General features: G+C 35.3%; 1 pseudogene; it reads left to right on the top strand.

Moving 5' to 3' along the window:
* The first annotated feature begins 20,040 nt into the window (after positions 1–20,040).
* On the top strand, positions 20,041–20,848 carry LOC139033493 (craniofacial development protein 2-like; annotated as a pseudogene).
* The last annotated feature ends 1,271 nt before the right edge of the window (positions 20,849–22,119 follow it).

The raw sequence follows: 22,119 nt of genomic DNA, 5'->3' as shown, positions 1-22,119 counted from the left end.
ATTGGTTCACAGTGCTTTTCTGGACAACTATATTCTTCTACTTCTCTGCTAATTTTTCTCCTATCAACTTTTGAGAGTTTGATATTGAAGCTCTAACTAAAATGTTTAATTTATCTGCTGAAAAAAACAATGCAATATACAGTAGAACTATATGTAACCTTGCTCTGTATTTTCCAACTCTCCCTGAAATGTGTTTTCATACTTTCATAATTCAAGAAAAAGCTAAAAAAAAAAAAATCAAAACATTTTAAGAGAAATAAATTAGAAAGACTTAAAATATTCATAGAAATTCATTATTAATATTAATATTGAATAGTCATTAAAAATTGCATCCAGCTATTGTTGATATTTATGTTTGATAAATAACTAATAAAAGTAATTAGCATTAAGTTTCTTTGTATAACATGGTTGAATGACATTACTAATTGAAGATTTAGTTTTTGTCCCTGGTTCCCCAGTTGTACACCACAAAATTTGGGATGAGAAATCTAAGAGCAATTCATTAAGATGGTAGATAGTATAAGAAAAGAAAATTATATGTCAATATACCTGATGAGTGGAGATATAAAAATATTGAATAAAATACTGGCAAGCCAAGTTCCACAGAACAGTAAGAGAATTATGCACCATGATCAAATGAGCTTTGTCACTCAGATGCAAGTTCAGTACAATACATGCAAATCAATACACTGTATTAACAGAATGAGAGCAAAAATCATATAAGTATCATAAAAATAAAGAAAAAAAACATTTAATAAAATTCAATATCCTTTATGATGAAAACTTAACAAATTAAGAATAGAAGGAGTGTACCACTACATAATGGGCATCCCTCTGGCTCAGCTGGTAAAGAATCTGCCTGCAATGTGGAAGACCTGGGTTGGGAAGATACCCTGGAGTGGGAAATATCACTTCAGTATTCTTGCCTGGAGAATTCCATAGAATGTATAGTCTATGAGGTCACAAAGACAACTACATAATAAAGGCCATATATTGGAGGCTCAGAGCTAACATCATACTCAGTGGCAAAAATAAACATTTTTTCTCTAATATCAGGAATGTCAAGAGTCTCCGCTTTTATAACTTTTTTCAATAGTATTCGGATTCCTAGCCAGGAAAATTAGGCAAAAATAGTAAATAAAAGTCAACCAAATAGAAATGGAAGAAGTATAATTGTCTCTGTTTGCAGATGGTGTAATTTTATATGAAGAAAATCTTAGAAACTACAACAGAAAACTAATACAATGAATAAATGAATTCAGTAAGATTTTAGGATACAAAATCAACATGCAAAACTTAGTTTTGTTCTGGTACACTAACAATAAGCTATCCCAAAAAGAAATTATGTAAACAATTCTATTTATAATATCAACAAAAGGGTGACATGTGCAGGAATAAATTTAAACAAGGATGCAATAGACCTGTACACTGAAATCTGTGAAACAATAATTACAAAAAATAAAAACAAATAAATGGAAAGACTTTCCATGTACATGAATTAGAAGAATTAATATTAAAGCATCCCCCAAAAAAAGAAATGCACAAAGGAAAAATGGCTGTCTGAGGAGGCCTTACAAATAGCTGAGAAAAGAGAAGTGAAAGGCAAAGGAAAAAAGGAAAGGTATACCCATCTGAATGCAGAGTTTCAAAGAATAGCAAAGAGAGATAAAAAAAAAAAGGCTTCCTAAGTGAACAATGTAAAGAAATAGAGGAAAACAATAGAATGGGAAAGACTAAAGAATTTTTCAAGAAAATTAAAGCTATCAAAGAGTATTTCATGCAAAAATACACACAATAAATGACAGAAACAGTACAGACATAACAGAAGCAGAAGATATTAACCAGAGATGGCAAGAATAGAAGAACTAAAAAAAAAAAAAAAAAAAAGATAATAATGACCCAAATAACAAGATGTTGTGAGCATTCACCTAGAGACAGACATCCTGGAGCGTGGAGTCAAAGGAGCCTTATGAAACATCACTATGAACAAGGCTAGTGGAGGTGATAGAATTCCAGCTGAGCTACTTCAAATCCTAAAAGATGATGCTGTCAAAGAACTGCACTCAATACGCCAACAAATCTGAAAACTCAGCAGTGGTCACAGGACAGGAAAAGGTCAGTTTTCATTCCAATCCCAAAGAAAGGCAATGCCAAAGAATGTTCAAACTACCACACAATTTCAGTCATTTCACATTCTAACAAGGTAACGCTCAAAATCCTCCAAACGAGGCTTCAATAGTACGTGAATCAAGAATTTCCAGATGTACAAGCTGAATGTAGAAAAAGCAGAGGAATCAGAAATCAAATTGCCAACACACTTTGGATCGTACAAAAAGCAAGATAATTCCAGAAATCATCTACTTCTTCCTCATTGAATACGTGTAAGCCTTTGTCTGTGGATCATGAAAACTGTGGAAAATTTTTAAAGATATGGGAATACCAGACCATCTGATCTGCTTCCTGAGAAACCTGTGTGAATGTCAAGATGCAACAGTTAGGAATGACCATGGAACAATGGACTAGTTCAAAATTGGGAAAGGAGTGCATCAAGGCTGTATATTGTCACTCTGCTTATTCAAATTCAAATGCAGAGTATATCATGGGAAATGCCAGGCTGGATGAAGCACAAGCTGGAATTAAGACTTGTCAGGAGAAATATCAATAACCTCAGATATGCAGATGATACCACCCTTATGGCAGAGGCAAAGAGGAACTGAAGAACCTCTTGATGAAGGTGAAAGAGGAGAGTGAAAATCTGGCTTAAAACTCAACATTCAAAAAACGAAGACAATAACTTCCAGTTCCATCACTTCATAGCAAATAGATGGGAAACAATGGAAACAGTGACAGATTTTATTTTCTTGGACTCCAAAATCATGGCAGATGGTGATTGCAGCCATGAAATTAAAAAAAAAAAAACGCTTGCTCTTTGGAAGAAAAGCTATGAAAAAGCTTCACAGTGCATTAAAAAGCAGAGACATTACTTTACTGACAAAGAGACATCCAGTCAAAGCCCTTGTTTTTCCAGTAGCCATGTATGGTGTCCAGTTAGAGCTGGACCATAAAGAAGACTGAGAGACAAAAAATTGATACTTTTGAACTGTGGTGTTGGAGAAGGCTCTTGAGAGTCCCCTTGACTTCAATGAGATCAAACCAGTCAATCCTAATTGAAATCAGTCCTGAATATCCATTGTAAAGTTTAATACTGAAGCTGCAGTTGCAAAACTTTAGCCGCCTGATGAAAAGAACTGACTCATTGGGAAAGACACTGATACTGGGAAAGTTAGAAGGCAGGAGGAGAAGGGGATGACAGAAGATGAGATGGTTGGATGGTTTCACCGACTCAATGGAGATGATTTCAATCAAGATGGTGAAGGACAGGGAATCCTGGTTTGCTGCAGTCATGGTGTCTGATAACAAAGAGTTGGACACGACTGAGTGACTGAAGAGCAATGACAAAATTATTGGTAAGTGTCCATATTACTCAACCCAACCTGCAGATTCAATTTGATTTCATTTTAGGCATTTCTTCACAGAAATGAGAAAAAAAATAATTGTTAAAAGCATTTTGAATCATAGAAGTCTTCAGGTGGCTAAAACAATTTTGAGCAGGAAGAACAATGTGAGAAGCATCACATTTCCTGATTTCAAACTGTGTTACAAAGTTGTAGTAATTAAAACAGTATGGTCCCGCATAAAGCAGGCATATAAACCAATAGAACAGAATGGATAACACAGAAATAAATGAATGTTTACACAATCAACCAAACGAAGATTGTTTACCATTGAGCCACTGGGGAAGTCTAATATAATAATAGTAACATTACTCTTATTTTGCAGTATTTGTTACATGCAGATTCTTGAAAACAAAGTTGATCTCATAGAACCAAAGATTAGCATGGCTGTTGTCTGGGGCTCTGGGGTAAGGGAAGTGGGGAGATGTTGGTCAAAGGATACAGAATTTCAGTTATAAGATGAGTAATTTTGTAGGAAGTAATATACACAGCATAGTGTATATTATGTAATATGTAGTATGCATATTAAGTGATATACACAGCATAGTGACATAGTTAATACAATTGTACTATATATCTGAAATTTGCTTAAAGGGAAGCCATGCATACAGCAGTCCATGGGGTTGCAAAGAGTCTTACACAACCAAGCGACTGAACTGAACTGAACTGAAGAGAATAAATCTTATGTGTTCTCCTTAGGGGGAAAAAAATTAACTATGTGAAGTGGTGCAGATGTATACTTGAATTTGATAATCACTTTACAATGATTACATTTACATTTCAAATTTACACTTAAAATATATAGTTTTATATTTCAATTGCATCTAATAAAGCTGGACAAATAAATAAAAATAAATGTTTATGAAAATGGAAGTTAAAATTAATGCTGTACATTTTAGTATAAGGGTAGGAACCATCTGATTGCAGGTATTATTTGACCTTCTTGATTTGATTTACTCCATCTACTTTACAGTGAAATTACTAATTCAGTTTAGAGTCAATTGTGACTTGAGGGAGTGTATAACTGCAGTAAAAACACACAATCTAAACTATTTTCTTTGCTCTTTATCAGCAGATTATTGATAATGTTGCCTTTTGGATACATGTAGTTTTTTTTTTTAATTTCTGAAAAACTTTCTATTAACATGAATTAACTTCATTATTTCTCAATAATTAGACCTAAGAAAACATAGGAAGCAACAAGCAATGGGCCATATTTCTCAAGTACTGAGTACAAACCATCCAGTCAAAGCTTCTCTACATTCTGGCAGGTCTGCAAATTTCTGAATGAAAGTAATATTGATATTTTGGTAAAAACTATGAATCAAATATCAATGCTACTTAGAATTATTATTTAATAAAACTTTGTTTAAAACACAATATTACATTTATACATTTTAGAAAGGGGTTGTCATACTTCCTTATCACTACTCTGCAGAGTCATTATTCTTTGTTTTATATCATGATTTTAGCTTTTATCTTCCTATTCCAGTTTTATTTCACCTATAAATATTTCTTTCATCTATCTGCATTTATGTTTGCAAATTATCATGAATCTGTTTTTTGATACAAGATAAGCTATAAAAATTAAATGATTAACAGAGTGTCTTTAACTAGATATTGGTATCATTGAATTCATTTAAATTGATATATTCTGGTTAGATTGTGCTAATTGATTTTTTTTTTCTGAGGAACTCACAAGTCTAATTTCTCATCAAGGAGAAGTTAACTTAGTTCCCTGTGGCTATGTATAATGATCCAATGATGTTGGTTTCAATATTATGGGCACAGATAATGTTTTCAAAAAGCTGTTTGATTTTTTTGTCATTCTGCCTGTTTACTGAGTAGTAAGAACAAAGTAATAGTTTTGTACACTAAATGAAAAAATGGAAGATAATTTAAAATGTTCTATGCAAATATAATGTCTAGAAATATAACAAAATAAAAACATAGTCTCAAAACTACTTAAACTAAAACTTCTTGTTTTGTTTTGTTTGTGGTTCAGTTAAACACACTTCTTTACTTTACTTGAAGTATGTTTGACTTAAAGTATTGTTAGTTTCAGATGTATAGCACAGTGATTCAGATTTTGCATATTATATTCCATTTAAGATTATTACAACATCATGGGTATAATTCCCTTCACTATACAATATGTTTTTGTTGTTTAACTATTTTATATATAGTAGTTTGTAGCTGTTAATTCCATACTCATAATTTGTCCCTCTCAATCTCTCTCTCCTTTGATAACCATGAATATGTATTTTATGTCTGAGAGTCTGTTTCTGTTTTATATGCAGATTCATTTGTGTTATTTTTTTAGAATCCACATATAAGTGATATCACATAGTGTTTACCTTTTACTTCAGTAGGTATAATATCCTCCATCCATGTTGCTGCAAATGAAAGTATTTCATTCATAATTTTTTTTTTTTTTGGCTGAGTAATATTCTATATTGAGAGTACACCACATCATCTTAAGCCAACTGTTGATGGGTACTTGGGTTGCCTCCATGTCTTGGCTATTGTAAATAGTGTTGCTATAAACACTGGGATGCATGCATCTTTTCAAATGAGTGTTTTCATTTTTTCTGAGTATTTACCTATGAGTAGGATTGCTGGATTATATGGTAGATTATTTTCAGCTTTTAAGGTACCTCCTTACAGTTCTCCACGGTCTTAATTTACATTCTCATCATCAGTGTAGGAGGGTTTTCTTTTCCACACACCCTATCCAGCACGTATTATTTGTAGACTTTTTGATCATGACCTTTATGATTGGCGTGAGTTGATACCTCATTGTAGTTTTGATTTGTTTTTCTCTCATAACTATTGATCTTGTTCATGTTTTAATGTGCCTGTTGGTCATCTCTATTTGTTCTTTGGGGAAAGGCCTATTTAGGTCTTCTGCCCACTTATAGATTCAGCTGTTTGTTTCTTCAATATTGCATTGTATGAGTCATTTGAATTTTTTGGAAATTAAGCCTTTGTCAGTTGTATCATTTGCAAATATTTTCTCCCATTCTATAGGCTATATTTTTGTTTCATTTGTTGTGCAAATCTTTTGATTGATTCAGTCCCATTTATTTTTTGCTTTTTTTTCCCCACTTGGAAAATTAATCTATAAAACATTGCTATGATTTATGTCAGATAATGTTTTGCCTATATTCTTTTCTAGGAGTTTTATGGTGTGTTGTCTCAAATTTAGATTTTAAACTATTTTTAGTTTTTATTTGTATATGGTGTCAGACACTGTTCTAATTTCATTAATTTACATGCTGCTGTCCAGCTTTTCCAGAACCACTTGTCGAAGAGATATCTTTTCTCCATTGTATATTCTTGTGTCTGTTGTAGTAGAGTGATTGACTGAAGGTGTGCTGGCTTATTTCTTTGTTCTCTATCCTCTTCCATTGTTTTATGTTTGTATTGTTCCAATAACATGCTGTTTTTATTACTATAGCTTTGTAAGTACACTTTTTATTATCTGTTACAGAACTCTGATGTTGGACGGACATGAGTTTAGGTTTGAGAACTCTTCTTTTACTTACTGACATTCTCTGTGTTTCCACTTTTAGGTGGCCTGCATATTACGAGTAATATTTAAGGTTCATTGTGTGATACATTATATAGTGCTTAAGAAGCATAAGTAGTTAGCTATTCATTCCCCATAAATATTTCTGAGTACCATATTGACTTGCTTTATACTTGACGACGGTGCTGTGCTTAGTCACTCAGTCATGTCCAACTCTTTGCGACCCCATGAACTGTAGCCCTCCAGGCTCCTCTGTCCATGGGGATTCTCCAGCAAGAGTACTGGAGTGGGTTTCCACGCCCTCTTCCAGGAGATCTTCCCAACACAGAGGTTGAGCCCAGGTCTCCTGCATTACAGGTGGATTCTTTACTATCTGAACCACCAGTGAAGCTCAAGAATACTGGAGTGGGTGCCCTATTCCTTCTCCAGGTGAACTTCCCAACTTAGGATTTAAACTGGAGTCTTCTGCTTTGCAGGAAGATTCTTTACCTGATGAGCTGCAGCAATTCAATTCAAGGTAAATTCAACTTACCTTGAAGTATGCCTGGTTTTCCTAGGTAATGTTTAAGCTAGTACCAGGAAGTTTTACTAGTTGTTTACATCTCTTAGCCCACACTTGACATCATGCTTACCAATAAAATACTTTTTAGTATTACTATTTAGGGAGGATAAAGAAAAGAAAATTTATCACTAATATGATTTAATACTATTTCAAAGATTCTGGACAATAAAGTAGAATAAGGAATAGAATAGGAAGCACAAAAATAATAGGAAAGAAGAAACATCATCATTACTTCCTAGCATAAGGTGTTCTGCTTCCTATTGCTTCATAAAAGTTCCCCCAGAACAACCAATTGGGGGTGATTGTGAAAACTAAGGTTGACCTGGCACCTCTCTCTCTCTGTCTGTCTCTTTCTCTGTCAGTACAATCTTAGATCTTACCTAGATGATCACAGAATGATGGCCTCAGAGCAGTCCAATTACTTACACACTCATTTAGGACTTTAGTGAACAAAATGGAAGCTGCATAATCTTTTATGGGTAGCCTCAGAGATCACTCTGCCATATTCAACAATAAAAGGGAAGTCTTTCTTTTCAGAAGAAATAACAAGGTCACATTGTAAAAAAAAAAAAAAAAAAGCAACCTGAAGCTGTAAGAAATTGTGCAGCACTCTTTAAGAAATATATGGAGAAGAAAATGGCAACCCACTCCAGTATTCTTGCCTGAAAACCCCATGGATAGAGGAGCCTGGCAGCTTATGGTCCATGGGGTAGCAAAAGAGTTGGACATGAATTAGTACCTGAATAACAACAGATGTACATATATTTTACATATTTTGATGACACTTCCAGGGAGTTTAATTTTACAATGTGTCAAAATTATTTTAAAGCACATCTGTAATAAGATATATGTGAACCTAGCAAGGGTCAATCTGGAAAAATGTATGTGATAATCTATTTATGAAATAGCGCTTATTATTTGGAGTACAAAAATTACAGATATGTAGCTTTTACATTTGAAATAGGAGGAACCAAATTCTTGTGTTAAATAGAAAACTATAAATTTTAAATCATGAAGATAAAAATATAGAGAAATTCATATAATAAAACAGCACAATCTCACATGTGAAAACCACAAGCTTATAGTTTATTTTAAGGAAATCATCAGTAATCTTAAAAAAGTAGGTGTAATAAGAAGAGTTTAGTGAATTGAATATAGATCCTTGTGCTATAAATTAGGACTCTGCTGTTTTATCTCCTTTACAGCAGAGATTGGCACAACATTGTAAGTCAATTATACTTCAATAAAAAATAAAAACTTAATTAAAATTTTTTCAAAATGGTTTAGCAAAATTCAAACATACATAGAAGAGATATAGAAAGTGAAGAGATTAAGATTTATTACAAGAAGCCTTAAAAGCAAGGTGTAATAGAGGAATGCTATAATTATACCATTCCTAAACATTGTTATAATTATGATGAGGAAATTAAAAAAAAAATACAAATATAAATCAGAACATATATATTAGCATTATATGTGGTCACTGCTTTTATAGCAAGTTGATAATGACTACAAGATATGACAAAGTGAGTAGATGCAAGAAAATGCTGTTTAATCCTCTATCTGTGAAGTTTGCATGGAATGCAACACACCAGGCCTCTCTGTCCCTCACCATCTCCCAGAGATTGCCCAAGTTCATGTCCATTGAGTTGATGCCCTCCAACCGTCACATCCCCTGTTGTCCTCTTCTTCTGCCTTCAGTCTTTCCCACCATCAGGTTCTCCTCCAATGAGTCAACTCTTTGCATCAGGTGGCCAAAGTATTGGAGCTTCAGCTTTAGTATCAGTCCTTCCAATGAATATTCAGGTTGATTTCCTTTAGGATTGACTGCTTTGATCTCCTTGCTGTCTAAGGGACTCTCAAGAGCCTTTTCCAGCACCAGAGTTTGAAGGCATCATTTCTTTGGTTCTCTATCTTCTTTATGGTGCAGTTCTCACATCTGTAAATTATTACTGCAAAGACCATGGCCTTGACCATATGGACCTTTGTAAGAAAAGTGATGTCTTTGCTTTTTAGTACACTAAGTTTGCCATAACTTTCATTCCAGGAAGGTATACAAATACATCAAAATAAAAGTAGGTTTGCAAAACCATTTTATGTCCAAGGAATTTATTCAAATAAAAGCAGTTGTCCAAAATTAATTTTCCATTATTTGCTCCTGGGAAGCTTTAAAAATTGTTAACACACCAGAGTTTCTGATTGATTTGGGTTATTCCCTTCCTTAGGGGGCTTGTAAAATTTCTCAGATGATCCTATTTGCCATAAAGACAGAGGACAACTAATCTAAAATTTTGTTCACTAAAGTCTGGTTCATACTAATAGGCTAATTTGAAGTAAACCAAATCCTAGGAGAATGGCTAAATGTTTAAGTATTAGTATGATGACTACTTTGAATCATTATAACATAAAATAGTTGAGAATTAGTATAAACTGTTCTAAATCCATACATTAATCTAGAAATTATTCCATATTTGCATTATTAATATTTTAACTCAGTAATATGCTTTGTCATTCCATTTACTGACTTTTATACATTGAGTAAAGCAATATTCACTGCTTTTTAAATATTCCATTTATCTTCTTATTATTATTATTACTGTGTTTTTCAACATGAACACTGTCCCCCACAACAGCTCTCATATGTTACTGCTAACATAAAGAAAAATGATCATGCTTGACAAATAGTTTGTATGTTATTTCTTTCAATAATCCTTTCAACTGATCCTTTTAATATGTTCTTTGTTTCTTTTTGTATTCCTTACTTCTTGACCAGAAATTTTTAAATGACTTTAGCTTGCATGGTTAAGTGTGGTTTGTTTTCATGATTTTGAAACAAATTTGTTTTAAGGAAACATGCATATATTTCATATTTTCAATCTGAATTTTTTAAACATATTTTGAATATGAAAGTGTGTTAGTCCCTCAGCCATGTCTGATTCTTTGCAGTGCCATGAACTGCAGCCCACCAACCTCCTCTGTCCATGGGGATTCTCCAGGCAAGAATACTGCAGTGGGTTGCTATTTTCTTCTCCACGGGGATTTTCCTGACCCAGGGATTGAACCTGGTTCTCCTGCATTGCAGGCAGATTCTTTACCATCTGAGACAGTAGGGAAACCCATTTTGAATTTATCATTCATTAAAAAGAGTATCAAGTTACTACATATTTCTTATAGATGGTGATCTATGTATTATCATATACAATATTAATTAATGTTAAATATTTAAGATGGTCAACTTTGCATTTTTATGATTAGACAATAGTTGTTTTGGTAGACAGTTATTTAAATTTGCTTAAATTTTCCAATTTAACTTACTGGTAGGTTTTTTAACACGTATGTTCATCAGTGTAATTTTATATAGAGTTAATTTACCATGCTTACTATGTCAGTATTGTTTTTAAATTCAGTATTATGGCTTTATTATTGATACATTTGTAATAATTAACATGATAAAATTTGACGATATTTGCTTTTTAATTGCTTTCACAAAGATTCTGTAGTACTCCCTTAGCATAAGCACTCATCTCAGGAGTGAGTGGTTCCCATATGTCTTACAGCAGCCCCTCATGGTGTTTCTGGAGCTGGAAAGTGTCACTAAATGCAACATGAATCTGGTCCCTTCTGAATGTTTGGTCATGCATTCAATCTTCTTTTACCTCCTCAGTTTCAGACTCTGCAGGTTAGACCTCTTCAACTATCTTGTCCACATCTGACAGTGAGGTGGATGTCTCCAATATCTCCCCTGTTATGTATGTCTCTATCATGCCAAACTTACCTTGGAATGTTTGTTTAAATATCCTCTTCCAACACCTGAAAAAGAGATGGCAACTGTTTTCATCTACAAACCACACACTGAGGTAAAAACTGTAGTGTAAGGAGCTTCAAGAGTTTTTAAGCAATTGACATATTCAAAATCTGAATTAGCTGTATGACCAAATTGAAAAAATATATATTATTTTAATGATGAAGTTGAAGTAGAAATCTGCATGGCTTTGATCAAACCATAAACTACTCCACAATAGGAGTGCAGTTGATTCATTATTGAGAAAATGAATAAATTACTGTTCATCTGAATTTTAAGGAATACAGAGGTTGTTTTAAATGGGTTTTATTCTATTTGTTGGCTTGTTTCAACATAATCACTGCATGTTCCCTGCTGTTTAGGTTGAAGTACTGAGGTTTCCTTGGGTAAAAACTCTCCTATTAGCCCCGCCTCATTCCTTTACTTTTCCAGTGCTATTGTCAATTTTTACTTTTTACATTTATCATATTTTATGTTGTTTAATGTAAACATCAGACAGTGTCTAGTAAAACGTTTTAACCTGAAATTCACTGGAGGTCTGATTCAGATTCTGGGTTCTCCCTGGGATTGTTCCATGTCTGCACTGATGGATCCATTAAACACTCTAAAAATATCAGGAATGAAAGATTGATTCCTACACCCAGTGGAATATAACCTGAAACCCACCTGATAGAATCTTGGTATCTGAATCTAATTAGCTAATATTAAACACTTTGTATAGTTTAAAATAGTTCAAGTGGGATTTTAGTTTACTGTGTATCTGATATAAACCATTGGCCATCTCATATTCTTTAGATTCTGAATATCAAAGGGAAAGTTGAAGATTGTTAAGAAACTCTAGATAGTAAACACTTCATTTAATATCAATTTTAGCCTTTGCAATAAAGCAAAATTGTTACTGAATATTATAGTAAATGATCTCTTTCAATGTAGGCAAAATAAAATGGGAACAGCATTTATAGAGTGACTTTTTGGGGTTTTGGGGTCATTTCATCATAGTAAAAAATGTAATCTTATCGGGTGGAAAGATGAGGTAACATATTTATCTAAGTTAAATTTGGAGTACAAAAGTTTTATCTCAAATGCTTTGATCAATTTCAGTGTAATTTTCAATCCTTGTCATATCTCCTTGGGTATTCTGTTATTTGACACAGAGTCCCTTACCAGTCTTAGCAGTCTTGATTCTGCTTTAAGAGTTGGTAACTTCAGCTGTTTCTTCAACTTCTTATTTTCTTCCATTATATGAAATATTCTCACCAAAACTTATTTACATTTTGTGCTAAGATGATTAAACAATTCATAGCAAATAATATTAAAACTAAGTGGAATGAATGCTTCTTATTATAAGCAAATCTATGAGAATTAAATATGATTTAAATAAGCAAAGATAGTGAAGAATATAATGGAAATTTACAATTGTTTGAAAGTTGTATGCCACAGGTTTAATAAATAAAAAGGATCTATGATAATTACAATGCAGAGAGATTATAAAAAATGGAGAATGGAGTAAAAAATTTAATTAATAGCATATTAGTTTCCTATTACTCTTGAAACAAATTACTACAGACTTAACAATACTAACTTATTTATTACCTTAAAATTTTGAAAGTCAGAAATCTGAAGTGGGCCTTGTGGGATAAAATCATGGTGATGGCAGAGCTGTGTTGCTCCTGAAGACTCTGGGTCTTTTCCAGTTGCCTTTTCCAGCTTCTGGGGCACCCTGACATTCTTCACAAGGAGCCTCTTTCTCTCATCACTCCAACTTCTGTTTCTTTCATCATCTCTCCTGTTCCTTCTGTGACTCTTTGCTTATTTTTATATGTACCCTTATAGTTACATTGAACTTTCTCCTATTAGCCAGAGACATCTTCACATTTCAAGTTCCTTAGATTAATAACATATGCAGAGATCCTTTTGCAATGCAAGATAGCATATTCACAGATTCCAAGCATTCACAAGAGATCTTTGGGGGTCAGCATATCACAAATAGACAGTATATAATTCCTCATTATTTATAAAATAATGTCCTAAGTAAAAGAACTCATTTATAGGATCATATCATAGGTGATAATTTCATAAAAGTCAGAGAAAAAAAAAAAACATGTCTACATAGCTTCATTTTTAATCCATCACAGTTCTTTCACATACTTGTTTTACTCTTGGTATGGTTTTAGACTTTCAGCTTATATTTGGTGTGCATGTTCCAAGGAATACAATTGTTTTATCTTGTTCTGATAGCAATGATAAAAATGAGCATAAATTAAGTATTTATGAAATACTTTATATCAGTAATCCATTATGCTTATTTTTATTTTTAATTTATAGTTAAGTAGACTTTCATTTGTTAATTACTTTCATGCCTTAAAAATGGATAAAATCTAAGTTATACTGAATAAACATTAATGTAAACAAATGTGAGAGATTTTTCTTTTTTGATAATACTGACAAATTTGTTGATTTGCTGATATTTTAACCTGTATTTCTGGAATTTCATTATTTTAGAAACAATTATAGTAGTTTAAACAATCCATATTATTATAGATTTACCTCTTAATCATTCACCCTTCAAGATCTACGCATACATACATGGATCTATGCCATAAACATCTCAAATAGATGACTACCTGTTGAAATAGTGAACATGAGTTGTCCAAGGCAGAGTTTTGCCTTCACCCCCATCCTTTTATTTCTCTACCCTGACACCTAAAATAATACCTGGAACTTAGCACTCAAAGGCATTTGTTGAATTAAAATAAAACACTAAATATAATGATAATTCTTCTAGAATATTTTCCCTCTGTTGTTATTATTCATTTAAAAGCTTCCATTAATGAATGCATAACTATCTCCTTGAGAAAATATTTTTACTAGACAAAGCAGTAGCAAATCTTAAGGGTTTCAATATAAATGTTATGTGTTGGGTTAAAATAGTGCATCTATTATTGATCACATTACTGATCAAAAGATTAGTATATCATTAATACATTCACAACAAGACACCACATTTTCTTAAAAAATTGTTGAGATTTCAAGATATAGCTAAAGTGTTATTTAGTTCACTGAAAGCCTTTTTAAAATTCAATGGCAAAAAACAAACCCAAGCCTGGAACTGACATTAGTGTTTGCAGTGCATTGTGGTTTTTAATTGAGATGCTATAAAATTTAAGCAGGATACATCCAGCTATGATCAATTATCAGCTATTCAGCAAAGCACTTTATTACTGTCAGGATACTTGGCAAATTAAAATGTGTCAATGCCTGTTGTTAGACTATGCACAGATGCTTCTAACAACCAAAAAGAAATGACAATTAAGGAAGGTTTAGATAAATATATTTTTCATTCTCATAAGCTATGATTCAGCTATTTTGAAACATTTATTTCATGATGACTTTGTCATTTATTTTTCTTGTCTCAAAATTTTGGTATATTGCAACACATTGTCAAAGTCTGTCCTTGAAGAGAGAAATGTAGGATATATAAATGCACTTGGTACACACTAAAGTTAGTGTGGCATGTTTTTCTAGACTTAGTAGAAGAGAAACATCACATATCACATTATTAGCTAAGTAATGTAAAGTGATCAATCTTTTAGTGAATTTGGTAATTATTGATATATGAATTTAGAATCCATACTACTCAACTCTGCAGCAGAAAACTTGGTATGATAAACTCCTCTTAAATAATTTGTTGTAGAAGATCAGCTTGCAATTTCTTGATTCATGTTTTAAAGTTGCTGTTATGTATCCTAGAAAATGTAAAAAAAAAAAGTGAAATAAATTTATAATAAGTATTTAGAGAAGTAGAGATGTATGGGCTTCATTTGTTCGTGGAAATTTTGGGTCAGTTTATTAGTTTCTGATGTACTTTCCCATGACACACTTTGAATTTGTCTGCAATTGCAGCTCAGCAAATATCATGTACACTTAGAAATTAGCTAATATTTCCAAAAGGAATTTAATTCCTTTTTGGAATTAAATAGAAAAGGATAGAAAAATATTTCTATAGAACACTTTGGTATTCACTCATGAATATTTATTATATATTTTCAGTTTGTGGAAAATACATATAAAATAAATGATTACTAGGAATAAATCTCAGATATTTTCAGCTGAAAAGTGGTAATCTAGATCTTTCTATTTATACAGCAATAATAACATGTTGAGAGATGAACAATTCTGTCTTCAAACATTTATTTTTTTCAACAAAATAAGCATCTGTTTTTTTAGCCCTTGTTAATAAAGTTGAATCTATTAAATATTACAATAACTTGTGCACATAAATCTTGACGAGGTGTATAGTGAATGAGGATCCAGGGTTAGTAATGAGACATCCGGAAATTTGTAGTGCTCTTGGACAAATCATTTTCATAAGAGTCCATAGGCACACAGTGTGGTGCTGGTGGTGATAGCTGTAAAGGTGTAAGCTGAATGTTTCCATGGTAAATACTTTCAAAGCTTTATGCTGTGTTGTGCTTAGTCATTCAGTTGTGTCTGACTCTGCAACAGCATAGACTGTATCTTACCAGGCTCCTCTGTCCATGGAGATTCTCCAGGCAAGAATACTGGAGTGGGTTGCCATGCCTTTCTCCAAGGGGTCTTCCCAACCCAAGAATTGAAACAGGATCTCCTGCATTTCAGGCAGATTCTTTACCAACTGAACCACCAGGGAAGCCCAAGAATACTGGAGTGGGTAGCCTATCCCTTCTCCAGGGAATCTTTCTGACCCAGGAAATGGAACCAGGGTCTCCTGCATTGCAGGTGGATTCTTTACCAGCTGAGCTACCAGGGAAGCCCTAAAGCACTTTATACATATTGCCCAGTAATTTAATCTTTAAAAAATTAAGTATCATATCCCCAGTTGGGGGCTTCCCAAGTGGCTCAGTGGTAAAGAATCTGCCTGCCAATGCAAGAGATGCAGGAAAAGCAGTTTAATTCCTGAGTCAGGGAGATGCCCTGGAGGAAGAAATGGCAACCCAGTCCAGGGTTCTTGCATGGAGAATCCCATGAACAGAGGAGCCTGGTGGGATGTACTTCATAGGTTCGCAAAGAGTCAGACACAGCTGAGCAACTGAGCATGCACGCACTATATCCCCATTTAAGAAATGAGGCTTTTGCACAATGAAGGAAACTATAAGCAAGGGGAAAAGACATCCTTCATAATGGGAGAAAAATAATAGCAACGAAGCAACTGGCAAAGAATTAATCACAAAAATATACAAGCAGCTCATGTAGCTCAATTCCAGAAAAAAAACAACCTAATCAAAAAAAAAAAAAATAAATGGGCCAACTAACTAAACAGAAATTTATTCAAAGAAGGCAGACAAACACAAGAAAGGATGCTCAACATCACTCATTATCAGAGAAATCCAAATCAAAGCCACAGTGAGGTACCATCTCAGGCTGGTCAGAATGGCTGCTATCAAAAACTCTACAAACAATAAATGCTGGAGAGGGTGTGTCTCCACCCCTCCATCCAGTGTAAGGGAACCCTTTTACGCTGTTGGTGGGAATGTAAACTAGTACACCCACTATGGAGAACAGTGTGGAGATTCCTTAAAATACTGGAAATAGAACTGCCATTTGATCCAGGATTCCCACTGCTGGGCATACACACCAAGGAAACCAGAATTGAAAGAGATATGTGTACCCCAATGTTCATCGCAGCACTGTTTAAAATATCCAAGACATGGAAGCAACCTAGGTTTCCATCGACAGAATAATGGATAAGAAAGCTGTGGTACATATACACAATGGAATATTACTCAGCTATTAAAAAGAATGCATTTGAATCAGTTCTAATGAGGTGGATGAGGCTAGAGCCTGTTACACAGAATGAAGTCAGAAAGAAAAACACCAATACAGTACACTAATGCATATGTATGGAATTTAGAAAGATGGTAACAATGACCCAGTGTGCGAAACAGCAAAAGAGACACAGATGTAAAGAACAGTCTTTTGGACTCTGTGGGAGAAGGCAAGGGTGGGATGATCTGAGAGAACAGCATTGAAACGTATATATTATCATATGTGAAATAGATCGCCAATCCAGGTTTGATGCATGAGACAGGATGCTCAGGGCTGGTGCGCTGGGGATGAACCTGAGGAATGGGATGGGGAGGGACGTGGGAGGAGGGTTCTTGATGGGGAACAGATGTACACCCATGGCTGACCCATGTCAGTGTATGGCAAAAACCACAATATTGTAAAGTAGTTAGCCTCCAATTAAAATAAGCTAATTATTTTTTTTTTTAAAGAAGAAATGAAGAAACACTCTGAGAGGCAAAACAACTTGGACAAGATGCTAATCCAGATTTTCAGAGCACATCCAGAGCCTTTATTAAAAATTTGAAGATATTTGCCATTCTATTGTTGCAAAAGCTTTACATTCAAATTAAATATGCTTACATATAATAGTTTATTGGATTAAATAAGTGGCATGTGGAGGTGTAGGTTAGAGATAATACTAGACTGTGAGAGATCCCTTTCTCATGACCATCCCTTATCTCTCCTCTTCATACCATATGTGGTTTATGTATTCCAGCCCTGCATATCCAGGACACCAGAAGTGGGATGTGTGAGGATCAGCACCTTGGGGAAGACCTAGATAGACCTAGACAGTTATTAAGGTTAACAACTGATGCCTGTCAGAATGGTTGTCGTCTCTGTTTGTCGGTGTAATTTTCCCACTTAGGGACCAAAAAATGTGCTGTCATAGTTCTGACTGGATGAAAAGTGACTTTCTAAGAAAAAGGGTGTTCTATCTGCATATGAGAAGCAATAAGCACTACATGCAGTCAATTCTCGGCTGTCTGGTGTCTGCACACCTACATAGAGGTTTATAAATACTTTGTATATATGATATCCAAATTAATTTATTGTTATTATAATAGAAAATGGTTGCATACAATCAGGATCACACCTACTCGAAAACCACAGCCAGTCACTAGACTGAACTGTAAGTCTGAAACGTCTGGGTCTTTTCTGTTTCTCTCAATCCGAACCCTATGTGGCTACTCATACATGACTTTGAAATCTGTGAACAAACAGAAACATTCAATTATTCCAAACATTTTCAATCAAAATGATGAAAGAGACACAGGATGTCTTCAAAGAAAATTCCCATTTAGAATAGTGGAAATAATAAGGAACTTTGGTGAATCCAGTCCAAATCTTATAACAAATCACTCATTCATCTACTCAATCATTCATATAAACAAATAATTACTGAACTTCATATGTGCCAGGTACTACTCTGGACACTAAGTAAAGAACTGTTGTTGTTCAGCTGCCCTGATCATGTCCGATTTGTCTTGACCCCATGACTGCAGCATGCCAGGCCTCTCTGTCCCTCATCATTGCCTGAAGTTTGCCCAAGTTCATGTCCATTGCATCAGTGATGCCATTCAGCCATCTCATCCTCTGACACCCTCTTCTCCTTCTGCCCTCAAAGTTTCCTAGCATCAGGGACTTTACAATAAGTCAGCTTTTCACACCAGATGACCAAAATATTGGAGTTTCAGCTATATCATCAGTCCTTCCAAAATGGACTCAGGGTTGATTTTCCTTAAGATTGATTGGCTTGGACTCATTTATGTCCAAGGGACTCTCAGGAGTCTTCTTCAGCACCATAGTTTGAAAGACATCAATTCTTCAGGGCTCTGTCTTATTTATGGTCCAGCTCTGACAACTGTACATGACCAGTGGGGAGACCATAGCCTCGACTATATGGACTTTTTTAGGCAGAGTAATGTCTCTGCTTTTCAACACTCTGTATGGGTTTGTCATAGTTTTCCTGCCAAGAAGCAATTGTCTTCTGATTTCATGGCTGCAGTCACCATCTGCAGTGATTTTAGAGCCAAGAAGAGGATATCTGTCACTACTTCCACATTTTCCCCTCTTATTTGTCATGAAGTTTGCCGGCTGTGACAGACCACACAGAAGTGCGTCGGCTGCGACAGACCGCGCAGAAGTGTGCCCATGAGGAGCTAGCTACCCCTCGGCCAAGATCAGGGGTAGCGACGAGAGCTCCAGGCTGCGACAGCACAGGAGCGGCGAGCGAGAGGAGCTCCCCCACCTCCAAGGAGCTGCTGCTGTGGGGCGCAGGAGGACTGAGAGGAGCTACTCCATGTTCAAGGTCAGGAGGGGCAGCCGTGAGAAGATACCCCTTGTCCAAGGTAAGGAGCAGCGGCTGCGCTTTGCTGGAGCAGCCGTGAAGAGATACCCCACGTCCGAGGTAAGAGAAACCCAAGTAAGACGGTAGGTGTTGCGAGAGGGCATCAGAGGGCAGACACACTAAAACCATAATCACAGAAAACTAGCCAATCTGATCACAGGACCACAGTCTTGTCTAACTCAATGAAACTAAGCCATGCCATGTGGGGCCACCCAAGACGGTCGGGTCATGGTGGAGAGGTCTGACAGAATGTGGTCCACTGGAGAAGGGAATGGCAAACCACTTCAGTATTCTTGCCTTGAGAACCCCATGAATAGTATGAGAAGGCAAAATGATAGGATACTGAAAGAGGAACTCCCCAGGTCTTTAGGTGCCCAATATGCTACTGGAGATCAATGGAGAAATAACTCCAGAAAGAATGAAGGGATGGAGCCAAAGCAAAAGCAATACCCAGTTATGGATGGGACTGGTGATAGAAGCAAGGGCCAATACTGTAAAGAGCAATATTGCATAGGAACCTGGAATTTTAGGTTCATGAATCAAGGCAAATTGGAAGTGGTCAAACAGGAGATGGCAAGAGTGAATGTTGACATTCTAGGAATCAGCGAAATAAAATGGACTGGAATGGGTGATTTTAACACAGATTACCATTATATCTACTACTGTGGGCAGGAATCCCCTAGAAGAAATGGAGTAGCCATCAGAGTCAACAAAAAGGCCCGAAATGCAGTACTTGGATGCAATCTCAAAAACGACAGAATGATCTCTGTTCGTTTCCAAGGCAAACCATTCAATATCACGGTAATCCAAGCCTATGCCCCAACCAGTAACACTGAAGAAGCTGAAGTTGAATGGTTCTATGAAGACTTACAAGACCTTTTAGAACTAACACCCAAAAAGGATGTCCTTTTCATTATAGGGGACTGGAATGCAAAAGTAGGAAGTCAAGAAACACCTGGAGTAACAGGCAAATTTGGCCTTGGAGTACAGAATAAAGCAGGGCAAAGGCTAATGGAGTTTTTCCAAGAGAACGTACTGGTCATAGCAAACACCCTCTTCCAACAACACAAGAGAAGACTTTACATATTGACATCACCAGATGGTCAATACCGAAATCAGATTGATTATATTCTTTGCAGCCAAAGATGGAGAAAGCTCTATACAGTCAGCAAAAACAAGACCTGGAGCTGACTGTGACTCAGATCATGAGCTCCTTATTGCAAAATTCAGACTTAAACTGAAGAAAGTAGGGAAAACCACTAGACCATTCAGGTATGACCTAAATCAAATCTCTTATGATTATACAGTGGAAGTGAGAAATAGATTTAAGGGACTAGATCTGATAGACAGAGAGCCTGATGAACTATGGATGGAGGTTTGTGACATTGTACAGGAGACAGAGATCAAGACCATCCCCATGGAAAAGAAATGCAAAAAGGCAAAATGGTTGTCTGAGGAGGCCTTACAAATAGCTGTGAAAAGAAGAGAAGCAAAAAGCAAAAGAGAAAAGAAAGATATTCCCAGTTGAATGCACAGTTCCAAAGAATAGCCAGGAGAGATAAGAAAGTCTTCCTCAGTGATCAATGCAAAGAAAGAGAGTAAAACAACAGAATGGGAAAGACTAGAGATCTCTTCAAGAAAACTAGAGATACCAAGGGAACATTTCCTGCAAAAATGGGTTCAATAAAGCACAAAAATTGTATAGACCAAACAGAAGGAAAAGATATTAAGAAGAGGTGTCAAGAATACACAGAAGAACAGTACGAAAAAAGATCTTCACGACCCAAATAGTCACAGTGATGTGATCACTCACCTAGAGCCAGACATCCTGGAATGTGAAGTCAAGTGGGCCTTAGAAAGCATCACTATGAACAAAGCTAGTGGATGTGATGGAATTCCAGTTGAGCTATTTCAAATCCTGAAAGATGATGCTGTGAAAGTGCTGCACTCAATATGCCAGCAAATTTGGAAAAAACGCACAATTGCACTCATCTCACATGCTAGTAAAGTAATGCTCAAAATTCTCCAAGCCAGGCTTCAGCAATACATGAACTGAGAACTTCCAGATGTTCAAGCTGGTTTTAGAAAAGGCAGAGGAACCAGAGATCAAATTGCCAACATCTGTTTTAGAAAAGGCAGAGGAACCAGAGATCAAATTGCCAACATCCGGTTGGATCATCGAAAAAGCAAGAGAGTTCCAGAAAAATATCTATTTCTGCTTTATTGACTACACCAAAGCCTTTGACTGTGTGGATCACAATAAACTGTGGAAAATTCTGAAAGACATGGGAATACCAGACCACTTGACCTGCCTCTGAGAAACTTGTATGCAGGTCAGGAAGCAACAGTCAGAACTGGACATGGAACAACAGACTGGTTCCAAATCGGGAAAGGAGTACGTCAAGGCTGTATATTGTCACACTGCTTATTTAACTTATATGCAGTGTACAATGTGAGAAATGCTGGGCTGGAAGAAGCACAAGCTGGAATCAAGATTGCCGGGAGAAATATCAATAACCTCAGGTATGCAAATGA

Source organism: Odocoileus virginianus, unplaced genomic scaffold (assembly GCF_023699985.2).
Source record: "Odocoileus virginianus isolate 20LAN1187 ecotype Illinois unplaced genomic scaffold, Ovbor_1.2 Unplaced_Scaffold_11, whole genome shotgun sequence".
Lineage (NCBI taxonomy): Eukaryota > Metazoa > Chordata > Mammalia > Artiodactyla > Cervidae > Odocoileus > Odocoileus virginianus.
The sequence above is the reverse complement of the archived record's forward strand: the minus strand, read 5'-3'. Positions and strand labels throughout refer to the sequence as shown.